The sequence below is a fragment of the Ipomoea nil genome, unplaced genomic scaffold, assembly GCF_001879475.1.
Source record: "Ipomoea nil cultivar Tokyo-kokei standard unplaced genomic scaffold, Asagao_1.1 scaffold1977, whole genome shotgun sequence".
Classification (NCBI taxonomy): domain Eukaryota; kingdom Viridiplantae; phylum Streptophyta; class Magnoliopsida; order Solanales; family Convolvulaceae; genus Ipomoea; species Ipomoea nil.
The window spans coordinates 919769-938694 of record NW_017618405.1 but is presented as its reverse complement, the minus strand read 5'-3'; positions in this window follow the sequence as shown (position 1 = coordinate 938694).

The following is an 18926-nucleotide window of genomic DNA, read 5'->3' as shown; positions in this document are numbered from 1 at the left end:
ATTTCTTGAGGGACAGATCCCCCACGGAGGAATTATCAATAACATCAAACCCCATGCGTCTGAAGTCCACTAAAATAACGTAGTAGTGTTTGGATTGAAGTATAGGAAAAAGAAACTGCAACAAAAAAATGCAGACCAGACTATATAAAATGGGCGATGGTAAATGCACGGTATATCAAATGCATACACATGACACTAACCATGTCTAGTTCATCCCATGAATTATAAGGAGACAAGTTGAACTCATCCTCCATACTATCTGTAAACCACTGCAACCGATGACCACGTGGCGCAGACAGATCAATCACGGTGTACAACTAAAAATAGAATTACAAACGAAACCCGAGCATGGGAATTAAAAACGTAACATCGAGAAGTAGAAACGAACCATAGTCATTGTTGACACGAAGAGCATGGACGGTGAACCAACAGGCTTCCTCATTTCCCTAAAAGTCAAAACACATGCCCAAGCATTCAATATACCAACTAACACTTCATTACCTTCCAACAGTGATATAAATTCAGCTCGGCGTGCAGAATGACCACAAAAAAGAAACAACTCATCATCCCTGTAATAAAAAAACACATAATAATGTGAAACACCAAAATGCACATAAGTTAGATGACATATCTACCAAAAGTAAGGCTATACATGTCAGAACGTCCAGATCTAGCAATCCAATCATAAACTGCTTGCGCATCAGGTGTGTGCACAGGTTGCATGTGTACAGCGCGTGCGCGTGTCCGATGTTCATATGAATTCAAGTCAAGCGTTCTCAATGTGTGGACATTCTCGAACATCTGACGTGACTGCTTGGAAGGCACAGGACACTGAGGTGGATTAGTTATCAGGCTAGCCAGAGGCACAACTGGTAGAAGTTGCTATAAAACAAAATTGCACAAACCACACCACGGTAAAAAACCCGAATAAAAATGCAGTAAGCGAAACTGACAAAATGGATAATGCAAGTGAACAACATACCTCAGTAGGAGTTAAAATGGGAGCAGCATCAACGTTACCACCAACCTGGCGACCCCATTTCAGACCTCCCCGACTCTGTACATCATGGCCAAGAGAGCCAGTACCACGGGCAACAAAAAATTGATTGTAGGGTGCACCGACTTACACAAGGAAATAAAAAGACATGACAGTCCCAACAACCCCTATAACTACACACATGCCTTGCAGTGCAACGCACAGAACAACAAGTCTGTGCATAATAAGCACACGCATGTTGACCATGACGCACGGCGCATACAAAAATTGATGCATACAGAACGCACGTACCTATACATATGCATAGTGCACTCCGCGTGAACACCGCAAAACGTACAAACAGTCGCAATATTATCAATGTTGAATAATGACCGAAGAGTACACAAGCATACTTACTTCAGCACATAGGGCCGATGAACAGCCCCAGCACATGACGTTCTGTGTACGTACGTCATATTCACGAACAATTGCATCCACCACCTCCCAACATTGGGTAAATAGATCCTGGACAAACCAAAACCGACCGAAGGAATATCCTGAGTCAACCCAAGACTGAACGAAGGAATATCTGCACCACCCTAAGGAATGAAAATAAACAGTCACACAAACACCATAATGGACACAAATACATAAATTTGAAAGTGCATAACTACAAAAAAAAAACGATAAATGAGTAGCATTAATGCAACCTCAAAAGTGATACACACAGTATCATGACTTCCTGCACGTGAATAAAAGGCGTGAATAACAAAATATACATAGTTACACCACGGTAAACATAGAACCACAGCCATGCATGTCATCATGAACATCAAAGCAAAAAGAAACCTACGGGCAAAATAGATCAAAAAAAAGTACATACAAAAGCCACAATAGAAAAACTAATAACGCCTAGCTTTTCTACGCCGGCGTACAACCTTGCTTACAACATTGGGACTATCCACTCCAGATCCTCCATCCCGCGGTGCACGCACAGCCACCCTCCCGCATTGTCCCTCCATAGTTCCAGCATATACAGACCCAGGAGTGGGCTGCTGATGGTCCAAAACTGAGCTGGACGGTGGAACTTGTTCGCCTGCTTTCTTGCTGGTCGGCAATAACAACGGCATCTACCGCATGCAAGTTGTCCGGGTTGGTCCAGATCTCATCGTCACTCAATGCACCAGCCACTCTCGCATCCACGGAAGGCACCCCAGTAGAGCATCCAAATTGATCAGCCAACCGTATCAATTTCCGAGCCCCAACTACGACCCTTGACAAACCATCCGTCCAGCCGAGGTGGTCATTGTGTTGCTCAATAAACTGGACCATATCATCCAATGCACCAGCTAACGCATCGGTCTTTTCGGCATAAATTTCTGCAACAGTATACAATTTTCGATTGCAATATCGTTAAAAAAGTAGCATATGAAAAAGTGACAGATTGCTAGAAATACACATGCTTTGATACGCACAAGCCAGCACCTAAATAACCCCATCAGCGTGCACAACAATCCGAGTAAGCCGTATGCAATTAATAATGACCCTTTAAGCACTAAACAGACCATACAATCAACCAAAATAGTATCGCGCACCCACCACTTACCCCCTACGCATAAACTAGACCAGGAAGCATACCTTATGCGGTGTGTGCCATACAAACTCAAGTTAAATAGGGGTGTCATGCAATTAAACACCACAATTATAATGTGCAGCACTAAATTCAGTGTGCTAAAAAAAACACTTATGCAAAGTAATAGTTATATAATAAATTGAATACTTCAATTACAAAGTGAGTGCATATGTAATCCCAAAATAACTGTATAGCCACCATGGTTCAAAGTAAAACATCTATCATGCCACTTGTCATGCATCACATATCAAAGTACTAATCCAAACAAACAAACAATACATTCAAAAGGTTTTGGGAAAACCTCACAAGATTAAAGTAAAAAAAAAAAAGAAAAAAAGAAAAAAAAAACTAGTCAGTGCCTACCTCTATTTTGAATTTAAACACCACATGATACCACAGCGCGTACTACTGCTCAAATGATATACAACATTCAAACAACCCCAATGACCTACCAACCACCAAGGTGTTTAACACGCAGCCACACTAATTGAAGTGTGTGCATTTGCCCGAAATGGAACCCTAGCATGGGTTCCATTTTCCCCTTTGCTAATGCCGAAAAGAATTAAAAATAAAAACAAGAGAAAGAAGCCGGCTTTCTGCCAAAAACCTAAACATATTATTAGAAATACACATGCTTTGATACGCACAAGCTAGCAACTAAATAACCCATTCAGCGTGCACAACAAACCGAGAAAGCTGTATGCAATTAGTAATGACCCTTTACGCACAAACCAGACCATACAATCAACCGAAATAGTACTACGCACCCACCACTTGCCCCCTATGCACAAACTAGAACAAGAAGCCCCCCATACAATGTAATATATTTAATAATGGAACAGATTACCTTAACTGGAGCAACAACGTCCTGTGGATGGACACCCCGACGTGCATCAGTTGCCTGCACCGAGCACCAAAAAAATATAAAACACCAAACTAAGTAATGAAACTACAATGACACGCCCACCACCACAATGAACCTAATCGCTGAAAAGAAAAGTAGATAAAAGATACCTGCGGGTTAGAACCGTCACCAGCATCCGGAATGTATGGCCCCACCACCTCGCCGCGACCAAAACCGCCGGTCCTGAACTCAAGTAGTTGCCTGGCCTTTAAGAGACACGTAGTCCATCCTCGTAGTGCTGACATCGCCCGGGGCACAACTCTCTCCGAGTTTACTACCCTATCCACATACAGCAACTGAAATGCCAAAAAACAAGGTCTCAAACCCAGAAAACATAATGAAAAAACGAAGAATAGACAAATATTTTACAGCAGTAATTCGTACCAATAAAAATACAGTAGGACCGGAAAAGGGCTGGTTCTGATCCATAAGCCACTTTGCATGCGTATCAACAAACACTCAATGAAAAACTTACACCAGTTGAGGTTCTTGATCTCATCAACGTCCTCAAAATGGTGATACGCAAGCTGATTAGCGTACCCATTCATCATAGGACCTGCCAAAGTACTAATAGCCAGCACAGCGAAGTGTTTTCGGAACCAGACATCCACCTCAAGATTACCCCTCAACTTGGATGCAATCACAGCCAATGTAACGGCATGATTGGTCTTCTCAAACTTGGACCGCCACTCCTTCAGGGTGTCGCTAATATCATCTTTCTGCCTTTTAGTGATAACAATCTCACCAGCCGGCAGCCCCAAGATGGAATGGGCATCAGCCTCTGACACATTAACCACCGACCCATTTTCAAGCCGCAAACACATGACCTCGGGATCGAAATTGGCCAACAGCTACCTGGCCAATGACTTCGGGATGTCATGGACTTGCAGGTTCAAAAGCTCACCCAACCCCAACTCAACAACCGCCTTCCTTTGGCAAGCGTTAAACCGCTTCATCGGTTTGACCAGATGCTTCGGAGCAGCACGAATCTTCAGAGGGAGGAATAATGCCTCATCAAATTTATCGGGCTGGTTGTGCAGGCTGATGCGGAACTTCGGCAGCATCGGCCTGTGGCAAAGGTGCCAACACATCGCTAGCACCTACCGGTTCAACCGCAACAGCAACTACTAGCTCAACCGCAACATCACTTGGAAATGGCAAAAATTAATCACAGAAACCAAAAAAAAAAAAATAATAATAACATTACACAAAGAATACAACTGCATAATAGCATAGAATTGATAGCAAAAGACATACGTACAAACCCAACACCCATAGCGCACACACCGAAATGCAAAAAACAGGAAAAATCCACCACAAATGCACAAGCCAAAATAAAGAAAGCAATTAAAAAACCAGTAGTGCCAATTAGCAACAAAACTTTACCCTAACTTGCACACGGTAACACACTACTATGCACAAACCACCACACCTAACACGGAACCCCCCCAAAACTCCTAACAAAAAAAAAAAAAAAAAAAAAAAAAAAAAAAAAAAAAAAAAAAACACGCACCAACCCAAATGCAAAAAACAACAAAAAAACCAGTAGTGCAAATTAACAACAAAACTTTACCCTAATTTGCACAAGGTAACAAACTACTACGCACAAACCACCACACCTAACCACGGAATCCCCCAAAACTCGTAACAAAAAAAATAATAAAATAAACATGCACCAACCTAATACCAGTAGTGCCAATTAGCAACAAAACTTTTCCCAAACTTGCACACGGTAACAAACTACTACGCACAAACCACCACACCTAACCATGGAACCCCACAAAACTCCTAACAAAAAAAAAAAAAAAAAAAAAACACGCACCAACCAAATACCAGTAGCGCACCAACCTAAATGCAAAAAACAACAAAAATCAACCACAATGCAAAATCCAAACACCAAACCCGAACACAGAAATTATCGATCCCATATGCAATTGCCCATGCAAAATACTCAAACCAAAGCGCCATCCACCTAGTGTGGAAATATCTTTAAAAAAAAAAACAGATACACTTAGACAAATTTGATTAGATTGTCTGAAACAATCATAAACAATAATGCAAAAAAATAAAATCCTAAACTTAAACATAAATAACATGAAAAATAACTGATGTTATCACATCTGTGCTTGTTTTTATAATTATTTTGAATCATCTCGGTAACTAAGTCCTTTAATTTTACTTATTTAATACATGTTTTTCTTGCTATTATCATTTAATTATGGTTCACACTTGTTTTGAATGTTTTACGGTGTTTGTTAGTGTTTTTGAACCATTTTAGGTCAAAGATATAAGCGAGGGGAGTTCAAGGATGAGTTTGGAGCAATTTTCGACGCGTCGAGCCTTGGGGGTCGAGCGAGAAAGACCCGAAATACACATTATGGCGCTGCAAAGGAGAATGGCGGCAACTAATTTCCTAAACCCAAAACATGGCGCTGATTTCCAAATTCAATTCAAGCTTTAATAAAATGGTGGGGCGCTGATTACAATAAAGCATGGCAATTTCCTTTAAATAAATTAAATAAAACATTCCAATTTCAAATCAAAAGCAAAAGCGGCAATTTCTTTATTTAAATATAGGAATTATAATTTGAGTCCAATTTTGTACAAGATTCCTATTTCATCTCAACTTTGTACCCACTATAAAATCCCTCCTTCCTCAACCCTAATAACAGACCGAGAGATTTTTAGAGTTCTGGGTAGACAAGAAAGAGGGAAATGAAGAGGCTCAAGTTGTCTTTGGAAGCAAGGAGGAAGCCAAGGAGATTTGGGAGAATCGCTTGGTTAATTCTTGTACTCTTTTGATGATTTGTAATCCTTTATTCATATTTGCTATGTATAATTTAGCCATGCTCGGCTAAATTCTTTAAGGATTTTTGGGTGAATTTGTTTATGAACCTATGTGCCTAGTTCGTTAATTTCTTAATATATTTATGTTTGGTTTTATGATTTGTGTTGCAATCTTGTTTTAATCTGTTGTTGTTGGTAGTTAAAGGCCTAAATTACTAGCTTCACAGTCATGTTTGTGTCACCAATGGGAGTTGGGGCATAAATTAGGGCACACACGATTGCACCTAATAGTTGGTCCTTGGGAAAGGGGAACTTATTAGGGGAAGTTTATTCTAGATTATTGCTCATCGGGAGATGGTAGTAATTAGGAATAATTGAATGCTGATCTTTGATCTTATTGGGTGTTTAAGCCATGGGAGTGGAAATTCACTAGGAATAGAGATTACGGGAGTAATTCGATTCCACTTTGCATTCCCATACAAATCTTAATTCCAAACCAAATATTACAAACGTTAATTGGCACTAGGTGATTAAACATTGTGATCCCAAGAATCCTATTTTGCTCTATTGTCTACAAAACCTTGCTACTTATTTTATTCTGCTTGTTATTTTATGCAATCAATCAACCTTCAAGTTTTGTTCGGACTAGTTTCATATGAGTAACCTAGTAGCTAGTGATTAGTACCCCACCTCTCTGTGGTTCGACAACCCGAATACTCCGGGTATTATTTGTTTGCCCCAAATTACAGCAATCAATAACCCCGTCAATAACATAAAAGATAACCCCGTCACAGACCAAATAACCACATATTTGAAGCCTCAAACCTTTTAACCTAATACAATATTGTGCACATACTAAAACAAGAACGCACATGCCATGAAATTAAAAAACCCAATCATCTAACTACCGTACACAAAAAGAAAAACCACCATGAACATTATTCACATGCAAAAACACAACAACAGGCATTCCTAATCAATATATATATATATATATATATATATATATATATATATATATATATATATATATATATATATATATATATATATATATATATATATATATATATATATATATATATATATATATATATATGAAATTTTAATATATTGATGACCAACATAGGTTCAACATTTTCGTTCTATAAAATCCATTTGGCAATGATTTTTTCATTTGTATTCCATGGTCGTTGAACATTAATTTTTCTTGTCAAGAAGGGAGACTACAAAGGATTGGTGACCCTGACTTGTTGTTTTTCCACCTTTGGTTGTAGCCCCTGAGGTTCTTTTGGTGCAGTCTTATTAACTTCCACTTCTGTGTGTTGTGGGTCTACATTATCTGGCTCTCCTTGAAGTGGTGGTGGTTGTTCTGGAAACATCTATAATGATTTCATATATATATATATATATTTTGTATAAATTTAACATGTGTTTCAATCAAAGACAGTATTTGATGCAAATAAATTTTGTATACAGTGCAACTATATTTACCACAAAGTGCAATTAGTATATACTAATAATGCAACTAAGTTGTTAAAGTTTCATTACCTCATCAACATTCACTTGTCGGTCTCCAAGTCCTTGTGTTTGTTATTCTCTTATATTCTGTTCTGGTGTTGCCTCATCAGTAAAAGGTCTAACAGGGATTGTAAAGCTTGCATGTGCTGCAGTCCTTGAGACATTGTGCATTGCATTTTCCATTTCTTCTAGAGTAAGGCCCAAGCTGAAACTTGATACTTCTGCCACCTTGTTCCTGTACTACTCTGTCCTAGTAATTGCACCATCAATCTCATCAAATGCAGCAATGAACTCTGGGTTGTTCCAAAATTCTTAATTCTGTTGTGTCAATCTAATCTCAGGGTTAGGAATTCGCAACAATTTCTATGCAGATTCCACCATCTGTTTGAAATTCTCATCTTCGAGCGTGTGCTGTGGTGCCTCTTGTGCCATTTCCATCACTTCAAGCATTGTTTTTGCTAGAAGTTTTATCTTTTGTGCAAATTTGTGCATGTAATTCTTGCTTTTTTTTTTTTTTTTTTTTTTTTTTTTTTTTTTTTTTTTTTTTTTTTTGCAATACATATGTGATTTTGCAATTAGTAGAAGCATGTATTAATAGAATAATGATAAGCACATAGAAATATTCTGAGTGCACAAATTTGAAGGTAGACATGGATATATAACATAAATTACTTGCACGTACACCACTCGTTAATCATATTTTATCACTTTTCCTAACATTATATTGATGTGGTATGTATCATTTCTGCACACAATAGTATTTTCCATGTACAGGGATGCATTTATTTAACTAGTAAACCTTTAAGTAGTATTTTATGGTTTCAAAGTTTTATGTGTACTAATACATATAACTTTATGCACATATAACTTAATCTAGTTGCTCAACATAGCATAATTACTCTTTACCTGCAGCCCTTCTTCACCTTCCTCTGATTTCTTTTCTTCATTAAGTTGCAGCAGTTCATGTGGTTCATCAATGTAGCCAAAGCCAAATCCACCTGAATTTATCTCAGATTTTTCCTTTTTGTTCAGCAGATGTGTATCCCATCCCTTGAAGGCTGGTAATCCCCTAGGTACTGATCTACGGTAAAGTACTACTCTGTCAACATATAAAACCTGCAAAATGTATAAAATAAATTTTAGTTTTGGTATAGTAATCCTTTTTTTTTTCTCATTCTTAAAGAAACCTACTGTCAAGAATATTATAGGGCCAGTGAACTTCTGTGATGTATTTTTCGCCCATTCAACCTTGCTGGTGATCATTGATTTAAATACATATTCACACTAGTTTAGATCTCCAATCTTTGTCACATCAACAAAGTTATTGATCAGATATGTGTTTACATAGCCAATCAGAGTGCTCTCTACAAACATTGTTGTTATCAGTATAGCAAGATGGTGTTTGAACCATTCTCCACCATCCTTACATGCTAACATTGCTTTACACAGTTGGAGTGGTGTTATATTGAGGTCATCTCTGCCCAATTCAGCCTTCCAATCCTCAAGTAATGTATTATCTTCTTCTCCTTTAGTTCTTCTATAAATTTTTATATTCCCTTGAGGGAACCCTAGTGTTAGTGCAACATCCTTCTCTGTAATGTGAAGTTCCTTTCCATCCTGCACCCGTAGACAACAACTCTGTGGGTTAAAGTTGTTGAGAAGCCACCATCCTTGTGACACCCCGTAAATCCAAAATCTATTTAAGGATTAATTAGATAATTAATCCTAGCTTAATTGGTAATTTATTCCTAAAATCCTGAAAATTCAATAGCCGTAGGACTAGAAATTGACTAGTCAATCCAAGTCAAAGAGTTGTACTCTAGGCTTAAAGAATTGTTCCCTTGTATCCTTACACTTCCCACTTTAGTAAGGGTAAAGAAGACCTTTCACCTTATGTTTGTGTCACAAGCTAACCTAGAGTCATACTTCATTTCATTTCCCTAACACCCTAAACACAAAGCTCCTCCTTCTCTCTAGAAAATAGTTAGCTTCTTCTTCAAGCCAAGTTTGGGCAATCCAAGATTCTTCAAGTTGGTCTCCAAGATTCAAACTTTCTTAACCTTGAGCATAAGGGAGGTTGGAGTTGAAGAAGAGCCTTAAGAGAAGCTTGTAAGGGTGTGATAAGTGAAGGTTTAGGCTACAAGAGGTAACTCATGCTTTACAAAATCTATTTTCTTACCTATAAGATGATTTCTTAACTTCTACTTGTGATTTTTGCTATGAAATGTGAGGTTTGATGCATTGTCTTGTGAGAATGCATATCTAGAGCTTGTTATTAGGATTCTTGTACGCCATTGCTTGGCTATTTCTTGGATTCAAGTCATATTGTTGTATTTTGTGAGATTTTGGGTGTTTTGGACTTGAATTTGGACTTGTTGTTGAAAATCCCCGAAGGGATTATTTTGGTACAGGGTTGGTACCCGCGGGCGGAAAGGCGGGAAATGGCCTACCCACCGCCCCACCCGCGGGATACGTGTGGTTTGTGGCCTTGGTTCCCGCGGGCGGAACCACGGGTGGAGGTCCACCCGTGGCCCCACCCGCTGGGTACACTTTTGATGTTGTTTGCGGATTTGTTCCCCATGATTCTTTTGACTCGGTAATTGATGTTTTGACTTCCCGATGTTGTTTTGTTGGGCAATTTGGGTGTATTCTTGATGTTTCGTATGTCTAGAACAATATGTTAGGAATCCATGTAGGATTTGGTGTCTTGAATCGTGCTAAGTGTTCAACCTTGTGATTCGTAGAACCATGATGAGTCTTGTATGTTCTATGGAACTATGTTTGGTTTACCCGTTTGATAAGCATGCTAGTTTGATGTTGAAATGCTTGCGTGTGTGGTTTGTTCTCTCCTATTGTGGATGACAACTTGTGTTGATCATCGTTGATGTCGGATTGTAATCCTTCCTTGTTGAGTATGGTTTCATATCTTTGTTGTGATCCATTGATTGATTCCTATGATGAAAGCGTGTGTATTGGGTGTACCTTGATTGCACGGTTAATGGTATGGGACATTAATCACCAAGGTACAGATGTGGTCCTCGTGGTGGCCATGAAATGATATTGGAGTTGTAAACTGGGTTTCAGGCTCATGATCTGGGCTTCAGGCTCATGTTATTGGTGGTTGTGTGATTGAATTGAACGGTACCCTCGTGTACTATGTATCGGTGGATATGTTGGAGATTGGCGGAGTGGGGACGACGGTCCTCGGTGGCATAAGGTTGGACTTCGGAGTACAGGGGTCCTAGAGGTAATGGTTGGAACTATAATAAGGCCGGGGGTAGCCATACGGTTGGAACAGGGCATAAGGTTGGAACTTGTGACATGAAGTGTCACGGTGGCATGTAGTGCCAATGTGTGATTGTCTATCCTTTCCTGATGAGCATGTCGAGTGGTATTCTACTTTGTGATCAGTAGAATACACCTCGAGCCGTACTTGTTATTGTTTTTGTCTTTACCTTGATGTTTTCTACTTTGTGATCAACAGATTATATCTCGATCTGTGTTGAGTTGTACTATTGTTGTTCTTGTCTTGATGTGTCTTGGGATGTTGATTTCCCTTGTTCTTTTGAGAGTGAAATAGAGTCTTTGCAGTTGACTTCTCTCTTTACGGTTTGAACTGATATATATTGTATTCCGTTTCAAAAATGATTTTGTATTATACTATCTATCTATGGTATTGAACGCGTATTGATGGGTTACCAGCAATATTCGCTGACCGGGCGTCGTCCCCTTTCTTTATGTGCTTTACACGTCCCGAGTAGACATGGAGAGAGCGTTAACTGTTGGTAGTTTAGCTCCCTTGAACAATGTAGTTGGTGTTTTGTCCTGTGTGCCACAATTGTTGAACAATATAGTTTGATGGTTTTAGATTTGTCTGTGCATTCACGTTGAGGTGAATGTAGCATAACACTCCTTGGTTTTCCCCTGTTTTATATTAAACTTCTGTTGTGCTTACGTTTATGATATATGTTAGTTACCTTACCTCACGTATTTAAGTTTTAAAATTGCATGAAAATCGGGGGTGTTACAGTTGGTATCAGAGCCTAGGATGTTGGAGTCTAGACTTTTAAGAAGTTAAGTATGGTTTGAGACCCTAAGGCGACCTTAAGTATCTAAGTGTGGACCTCCTCTCGGTGGGTAGCCACGTCCCATAGCTTGATTCGGCGCTGGGTTGATCGGACCTCTAAGTGGCTGGCTCGGGTTCGTACCATGGGGTCCTTCCGTTCTCGGGAAACGACAAATAGCGGCTCTATGATCCGGCTCTCCACACCGGAAACAAACTATAGGTGATCCTCCACAAGTGGTCTTAGGATGATCGTTGCCACATCTGGGGCATACCGGAGTTCCTTCTCTCGGTGGTCTTCCAGCTCCAGCTCCCTGTCTCATCATCATGCTTCTCCTTTCTCCGCCTCTATGGCCAAACCTACTCTTCGGATTGAACCTGTGTCCCTTGCTCGTTTGTGATTCCATCCCATCATTCTCTTTCTTCATCCCTTGCATGGCATCTCGGTGCAGCTGTTGAATCCTGGAGTAACCAGCAGTTGCTTCATAAGCATCATTCAATGTAGCAAATCTCGCTTCTGAGCATCATAATGCAATCCTCGAATGAACTTGCGAGCCTTACTCGCCTCATCAGGTACCAAGGTAGGAGCAAATCGAGACAGTGCCACAAAGCGGACATGATACTCCTGAACGGTTAAACTCCCTTGCTCGAGATGTAGAAATTCCTCATACTTAGCAGCCTTGACATGCTCTGGGTAGAATTTTTCTCTCAACACCATCTTAAACATTTCCCAGTCAAACCCTTCCCTAGACTGTATGGCCGGTCCTTCCATAACCCACCAGTGATCAGCCTCTCCTTGTAGGTAGTAAACAACAGCCCCTACTCGCTGATTCTTTGGGCATCCTACCACGTCGAATAACTTGTCGAATGTGCGGATCCAACTCTCAAGAACTTCCAAATCCTCTTGACCCAAGAAACACGGTGGATTACGTCCCGTGATCTTTCTAGATACATCCCCGCTTCCGTTGTTCCTATTGAGTACGGCAGCTCCTATGGTCTGTTCCTATTGAGTACGACAGCTCCTATGGTCTGTTCCTATTGAGTACGACAGCTCCTATGGTCTGGGTCAACTGAGTGAGTTGGCGTAGGCTCTCCGTCAAATATGTGGATGAGGATATTCCAGGTCCTGAGGAGCGAGGAGATTCTTCTCTAACTCTTCGCGGCGGCATCGCGAAACTCTTTGAACATGATCAGAACATATCATTCTCGTTAGCACGACTACAATTTAGCTGATTCTAACTTCTCAAGTTTAAGATAAACTTGCAACAAGCAAACATACTAAGCAACAAAGGCATCTCTTCTACTTTAACAACTTAGCAAGAACAACTTCTCTTCTAAGCTTAAACTTTCAAGCTCTTGGTTTTTCTCTTTCAACTACTCTCTTTAATTCTCTACTTTACTCAAAGCAGTTATCAAAGCATACCAAGCATATTGATAAATCATATAAACCAAACACAAGTATAAACTCGTATGCTTTCACATTAGCACTTTACAAAGCTTTCACTTTCAAACTTTAACTTTCACAATCTCAACTTTTAACTTTCACTTCATCTTCTCACTGAAAAACTTCTCTGTTTCACTTTCAAAAGATAGAAACAAGTACTTTAAACACATTGATAAAGCAAAAACATTTAAGCAAATACAAAGGAAAACACGATCTCTCCGCGTTCCCACTGACACTTAGAGTTTCTCTTAACTCCGATTCTCATACTCGGTCACTGGACTTAAAGTCCTTCTCATCTCAGTTTTCATAACTTAGGGCTCTTTCCCTAATCTTATCCTTCTTAGGATTTCACTTAGAGTTCTCATCTTAACTTGTCTTTCTTAAGACTTCAACTTAAAGGTCTTTCCTCAACTTGTCCTTCCTAGGACTTTCACTTAGAGTTTCTATACTCAACCTTAAGGGTCAAACTTCCTAAGTTTTTCCGCGGTTCGAACCGCTCTGATACCAATTTGTAACACCCCACTTTTCTAACTCTTAATTATCTCTCTAAACAGTCATTAACATAATCTAAGCAGTGGAAAACTAGATAAAAGTAGTGAGGGTGTCACCGCCACAACAACCACTCTTGGTGATTGCACAGGCTAAAGGGGTAAAACTATAACATACGATTAAGACTGGGTACGAAAGTAAATACTGAAAAGTAAGGGTGAAATACGTCACCCCAAAACAGTCTACAAACATCATCATAAAGTATAGGGTCATAAGTCTAAATCCATAAAGACATCATAAGTAGAATTAGAGTTTAGACAGCTCAGACTAAGAGACTAATCTAACTCGATCTCTTCTCACTCCTGAAAGGGGTTTTGCAAGCAACACATAGACAAACAGGAAAAACACCCGTTAGCACGAAGCTAAGTATAACCACACTCAACCCTGTAAAACATTCTAGCATACACTTTGAAAACATTTGATATCTTTATAGCAATAAGCTAATCTCAAAACGTCTTTAGTTTATCATATTCTTTCTAAATGCTTGCACCCTATAATATCAGTTGGCATGCTTATATATGAATAAGACTAATCATGTATATTCATATACGTATAGACTTCTCAAATAGCTTATCAAGCAATTCATGCTTACAGATATGATCATGTTTAAAGATCATATAACAAGTGTTCACATGCTATCACACTCTTATCACATAGCTTATTAAGTAGAACTTCTACTACATCACAATAATCATGCTCAAGGAACCTCTCAAGTTAAACTTCTTATTAAACAATCTTTTACGATATTCTATTCGCAAATAATCATGTATAACATTATGATCATGCTTCTCGTGCACACTAGTGCCACAATATAATCATACTCTTATGCAATCTAGTGCAACATTATACTCATATTCATATGCAATTTCGTGCAATAATATAACCATACTCTTATGCAACCTAGTGTAATAATACACTCATACTCTTATGCAATCTAGTGCAACAATATACTCATATTCATATGCAATCCAATGTAATAATACACTCATACTCTTATGCAATCTAGTGCAACAATATACTCATTTTCATATGCAATCTTGTGCAACAATATACTCATGTTCATATGCAATCTAGTGCGATAATATAACCATACTCTTATGCAATCTACTGCAACAATACATTCATACTCTTATGCAATCTCGTGCAACAATATACTCATGTTCATATGCAATCTAGTGCAATAATATAACCATACTCTCATGCATTCTAGTGCAACAATACACTCATACTCTTATGCAATCTCGTGCAACAATATAATCATACTCTTATGCAATCTAGTGCAACAATATAATCATACACTCATATATAAAATAGGGTACTTTCTATGGAGGTTTCTTTGTTACTTTCTCCAGTCTCTCTTGACTCTCTTTCTTTCTATCGAGTCTATATTGACTTTCATAATCGAGTGTCTGTTGACTCTCTCTCTTGAGTATCTGTTGACTCTCTTTCTTGAGTCTCTGTTGACTCTCTTTCTTGAGTCTCTGTTGACTCTCTTTCTTTCTCTTATACTCGTAGACGGCTTAGGGTTTCACAGAAGTGTGACTTACCCCATCGGTAACGGCATAATTCCGACCCAATATCTCCTACCGTCTACGGAACCAATCTCGTGGTTCAAACTCTGTGGAATCAGGTATCGAACTATTAGTGTGCACACCCTCTAACCAGGATTCCAAGCCCGACGGGAAGTTTCCAACCTCGTAACGTGGGAATACGCCGCGTTACATACTCTGGGACCGCAATGTCTATAAATATCTCCCGAGAGGAACATAGTCCAAACGGTATCCTCCAAACCTCACCGATATAGATAATACATAAATATATCTCTCATGCATCAATCTCATGCATGCAACAATTCTACTACTTCTCAATGCATTAAAGAATGATATACCACATGCTTATGGTTTTTGAAAGTATTCTTGGACTCACGTTGGCCCTTTATGCATTTTTGAAATATGACTCATGTGAAATGTCAAATGCTCTATAACATGCTTCTAAATCATGTATACATTAACATGTATTATTCAAGGATATATCATCATGCTCGGTTTGCAAAATAGCAATTTCTATACATTTCACTCAACAAGTATGCATCTATTCTCATAGATCAAATAATACATTTTAATCATGCTTTCATAATAAATCCTATTCTCAAAGGATCATGCTTCTTTACTCAATAAGAACATTATTTGATCACAAAATCATCAATTTCTCAAACATAGAGAATTTAGCAAAATATACACTGTGTAACATTTCCTCACAAAATCCTTCATAGCATACTCGTTTTTAATCCAAATTCAACCAAATCAAAGTCAAGACGTGCGTCAAGACGATCCCGAAGAGCCGAGCCACAAGGGCCCGTAACACTCGGTCTGAAACGACACGTAGCTGAGCCACAAGGGTCCGGCCACTGCACAACATCTCATCAGAACAATACTCAGGGACTTGGGGCGGGACTCTTCATAGTCTGCCCCTATAGACACGTTACTACGCCGGGACTAAACTACGGCCCTCTTCTAGGGCCGTGCCCTAGTCCCGTGGTAGCATGGCTCTAGCCGGCGGCCCTTCTGATGGGCCGCGGCTAGGGCCGCCACTCTGGTCTGGTGCACACTGTGTTGTGCACCAGATAGCTTTTCACCTGCAAAAACTTATCCAAACATGTCCAAAACAATCTCCACAACTCATAAACACATACCAAAGCATTTCTAAGCATAAACACATCAAAAGCTCATAATTTCTACTCATTCCTACTCAAAACTAGGCTTCACAGAGCCAAATCTAAAGAGGAATCCATCGGGTTATACCTCTTGTAGTATAGATTTCTTGCTTGGATCTCTTCTTCCTCTTGGTCTAGCTTGAGCCTCCTTCACCACCTACACTTCCCAACACACCTTCTATCCTTAGCCTATATTCTTAAAGACTAAAGAAAACTAGAAGAGAAATGATGCTAGAAAGGAGGATGAACAAGCTTACTAGGTTGAAAGTTTTCTCCTTGGATGTTGGCAGAAAAATGTGAGGAAGAGGCAATGAAAATGAGAGCAGGAAAATGTGATGGAATGAAGGGTTTATATAGGGTTCAAAACCCTTGGATGATTCAAAATGATTGGTTGAGGGCAAAGGGGTAATTTCCCAAAGCTAAAAGATGACTTTATAAGGGATTTTTGGATGTCTTATGGTCCACCATGTATCATGAACCATAGGCTAGGAATGATATTTCTTTATTACTTTGGGTGGAAAGTGAATTTTCCCAAAAACTATATGGATGAACACTTGTTCAAAATTCCCTTTTTAATTCTCCCGGTCTCACTCGGGTAAAATTCTCGATTTAAATCTTGGTACGCGAAGTACCCGAAAACTTTGGAATTTTCGAATGAAATTCATATCTTCGGTGTCGACTTAATTTTAAAAATTGAACAAAATTATTTTATTCATACACCTATTGATCGCAAAAATTTTAATAGGATGAAAAAGCTACTTTGGAATTTCTTAATATTGGATTTATAAAAATAAAATTTTAGGTTGATACAAATAATAATACAATATAGCCAACAAAATGCATATATATACCATCAAGTCACTCAAGAACCAATTGATATCAAGTGACAAGGATTCATGAAGGAATCACAATTGAAACGGAGGCCAAAGAGTTCACAAAATACCAAGAAAGACTTGTAATGCACAAAGATAAAACAATAATGCACTGGAAGTCAAGAAGTGCATTCTGGAGAATCAACTCTCAGGACCTAACGGGCCTTCACCACGGGGATCGAATACCCGCCGGGCATTACCGCATAAAGGAGACGGGTGTGTGTGACGGGCAAAGGATTCCCGCCACATACCCCTACAAGACACCTTACGGGTGTCTCAAACGGGTATCTCATGCCCGCGATACATGCCCGCAAGGACAAAAACAAAGCAGAAACAATACGAAGCAAAGGCAATTGAGCCAAAACAACAATGACGGTACTCCATCAAATCTAAGGCCAAAACTCAACAAGAAATCCATACTAACAACACTAGAATGACAATAAATCAAAGGGAATCAAAGATACACATAATAGCTCAAGAATAACACCAACAATACACAAGAACAAGGCTCACATCAAGAAATAATACCAAGGATATACTCAGGATTTCCAAGAACATTAAGAACATTTATATAAGTTGGAAATAGGTTTTGATGGACAGGGAGTTTACCTTTTAAGCTTAGCAATTCAAAAGCAACCTCAAAGCATCATCCTAGCAACTCATCTCTACCTTGATCAACTAAGAAACCCAAACCTCAAAAGAGAAGAATGAATGAATGCAATAAAGATGGTAGAACAAGGAGAGAAAATGCAAAGGAAAGATGGTTCTTACCAAATCTTAGCTTGAAGATGCATAAAAGAGTAGTCTTGCTTTGATTCTTGAAAATGAAATGAAGACCAATCTTTGAATGATGAAGGGGATGAAAATGGCGTGAATGTGAGATGAGAGTGGAGTGGGGAGAAAGACAATCTCTAGGATATTTTATGTAGGAATGACTAGGATAAGATGATAGATATATGGAATGAATGTATTAGGTTAGGAAGATATGTAGATGGGAAATATATGGTTCATGGGCTATTATATTATATAAGAATATAAGGTTTTATTTTAGGGAAATTGGGCCAACAAAACCAATTAAATATAACTACAAAGAATAGGCTAGGGATTTATTTATTGTGAAGGAAATTGGGCTTTTAAATAAATACATATAAACTAGGAATTATTCATTTGAAGAATGTGGGCAACTAGAAATAATAAATCCCTTACAAGAATAGTTACGTGATATAATTATCCGAATGAGAAATACGGGGTGTCACAACTACCATTTAATAGAGCCTTTAGTTTCTTCAAAATTGATCCTGAGCCATTTTGGTTTGTAAGGCTCAAAATATTTTTGCAAGACATATAAGTAAGACTCATAATGTTCAGTTCGTTTTGAGGTGGACCTTGAGATTATTTGGGAAGTAATGGTGTATGTTTAAGATTCCAAATTTATGGACTTAGATTTTTTGGTTTGTTGTCTAT